Consider the following 2,577-nt stretch of genomic DNA (forward strand, 5'->3'; position numbering starts at 1 on the left):
GTGCGAGGTAAGTGAAGGTAACAAAACAAACAAAAACAAGACAAACAAAAAGCTGCAAGGTAAGTGAAGGTAACAAAACAAACAAAAAGGTGTGAGGTAAGTGAAGGTAACAAAACAAACAAAAACAAAACAAACAAAAAGGTGTGAGGTAAGTGAAGGTAACAAAACAAACAAAAACAAAACAAACAAAAAGGTGCGAGGTAAGTGAAGGTAACAAAAAAAAAAGACAGGTAAGTGAAGGTAACAAAACAAAAAAAAACAAAACAAACAAAAAGTTGAAAGTTAAGTGAAGGTATACAAAACAAACAAAAAGGTGCGAGGTAAGTGAAGGTAACCAAACAAACAAAAAGGTGCGAGGTAAGTGAAGGCAACAAAACAAACAAAAACAAAACAAACAAAAAGGTGCGAGGTAAGTGAAGGTAACAAAACAAACAAAAACAAAACAAACAAAAAGGTGTGAGGTAAGTGAAGGTAACAAAACAAACAAAAACAAAACAAACAAAAAGGTGCGAGGTAAGTGAAGGTAACAAAACAAACAAAAAGTTGCGAGGTAAGTGAAGGTAACAAAACAAACAAAAACAAAACAAACAAAAAGGTGCAAGGTAAGTGAAGGTATAAAAAACAAACAGGAAGGTGCGAGGTAAGTGAAGGTAACCAAACAAACAAAACGGTGCGAGGTGAGTGAAGGCAACAAAACAAACAAAAACAAAACAAACAAAAAGGTGCGAGGTGAGTGAAGGCAACAAAACAAACAAAAACAAAACAAACAAAAAGGTGCGAGGTGAGTGAAGGCAACAAAACAAACAAAAACAAAACAAACAAAAAGGTGCAAGGTAAGTGAAGGTAACAAAACAAACAAAAACAAAACAAACAAAATTGTTCGAGTTAATTGAAGTTAACAAAACAAACAAAAAGGTGCGAGGTAAGTGAAGGTAAAAGACAAACAAAAACAAAACAAACAAAAAGGTGCGAGGTAAGTGAAGGTAACAAAACAAACAAAAACAAAACAAACAAAAAGGTGCGAGGTACGTGAAGGTAACAAAACAAACAAAAAGGTGTGAGGTAAGTGAAGGTAAAAGACAAACAAAAACAAAACAAACAAAAAGGTGCGAGGTAAGTGAAGGTAACAAAACAAACAAAAAGGTGCGAGGTAAGTGAAGGTAACTAAACAAACAAAAACAAAACAAACAAAAAGGTGCGAGGTAAGTGAATGTAACAAAAAAGGTGCGAGGTAAGTGAAGGTATAAAAAAGGTGCGAGGTAAGTGAAGGTAAAAAACAAAAAGGTGCAAGGTAAGTGAAGGTAACAAAAACAAAAAGGTGCGAGGTAAGTGAATGCAACAAAAAAGGTGCGAGGTAAGTGAAGGTATAAAAAAGGTGCGAGGTAAGTGAAGGTAAAAAACAAAAGGGTGCAAGGTAAGTGAAGGTAAAAAACAAAAAGGTGCGAGGTAAGTGAAGGTAAAAAACAAAAAGGTGCAAGGTAAGTGAAGGTAATAAAAACAAAAAGGTGCGAGGTAAGTGAAGGTAACAAAAAAGGTGCGAGGTAAGTGAAGGTAACAAAACAAACAAAAACAAAACAAACAAAAAGGTGCGAGGTAAGTGAAGGCAACAAAAAAAAGGTGCGAGGTAAGTTAAGGTATAAAAAAGGTGCAAGGTAAGTGAAGGTAAAAAACAAAAAGGTGCAAGGTAAGTGAAGGTAACAAAAACAAAAAGGTGCGAGGTAAGTGAATGTAACAAAAAAGGTGCGAGGTAAGTGAAGGTATAAAAAAGGTGCGAGGTAAGTGAAGGTAAAAAACAAAAAGGTGCAAGGTAAGTGAAGGTAACAAAAACAAAAAGGTGCGAGGTAAGTGAAGGTAACAAAAAAAGGTGCGAGGTAAGTGAAGGTATAAAAAAGGTGTGATGTAAGTGAAGGTATTAAAAAACAAACAAAAAGGTGCGAGGTAAGTGAAGGTTTAAAAAACAAACAAAAAGGTACGAGGTAAGTGAAGGTAAAAAAACAAACAAAAACAAAAAGGTGCGAGGTAAGTGAAGGTAACAAAACAAAAAAGGTGCGAGGTAAGTGAAGGTATAAAAAACGAACAAAAAGGTGCGAGGTAAGTGAAGGTATAAAAAAACTAACAAAAAGGTGCGAGGTAAGTGAAGGTATAACAAAACTAACAAAAAGGTGCGAGGTAAGTGAAGGTATAAAAAACGAACAAAAAGGTGCGAGGTAAGTGAAGGTATAAAAAAACGAACAAAAAGGTGCGAGGTAAGTGAAGGTATAACAAAACTAACAAAAAGGTGCGAGGTAAGTGAAGGTATAAAAAACAAACAAAAAGGTGCGAGGTAAGTGAAGGTAACAAAACAAACAAAAAGATGCGAGGTAAGTGAAAATAACAAAACAAACAAAAAGGTGTGAGGTAAGTGAAGGTAACAAAAAAGGTGCGAGGTAAGTGAAGGTAACAAAACAAACAAAAACAAAACAAACAAAAAGGTGTGAGGTAAGTGAAGGCAACAAAAAAAGGTGCGAGGTAAGTGAAGGTAACAAAACAAACAAAAAGGTGCAAGGTAAGTGAATGTAACAAAACAAACAAAAAGGT

General features: G+C 34.9%; 1 long non-coding RNA gene across 1 annotated transcript; it reads left to right on the plus strand.

Annotated features, from left to right (window-relative positions):
- The first annotated feature begins 1,374 nt into the window (after positions 1-1,374).
- LOC141362138 (uncharacterized) lies at positions 1,375-2,352 on the plus strand. Its single transcript, XR_012368126.1, has 2 exons — positions 1,375-2,012; positions 2,279-2,352. It is a non-coding gene; the product is annotated as an uncharacterized lncRNA (long non-coding RNA).
- The last annotated feature ends 225 nt before the right edge of the window (positions 2,353-2,577 follow it).

The sequence above is a fragment of the Misgurnus anguillicaudatus genome, chromosome 25 (genome assembly GCF_027580225.2).
Source record: "Misgurnus anguillicaudatus chromosome 25, ASM2758022v2, whole genome shotgun sequence".
Lineage (NCBI taxonomy): Eukaryota > Metazoa > Chordata > Actinopteri > Cypriniformes > Cobitidae > Misgurnus > Misgurnus anguillicaudatus.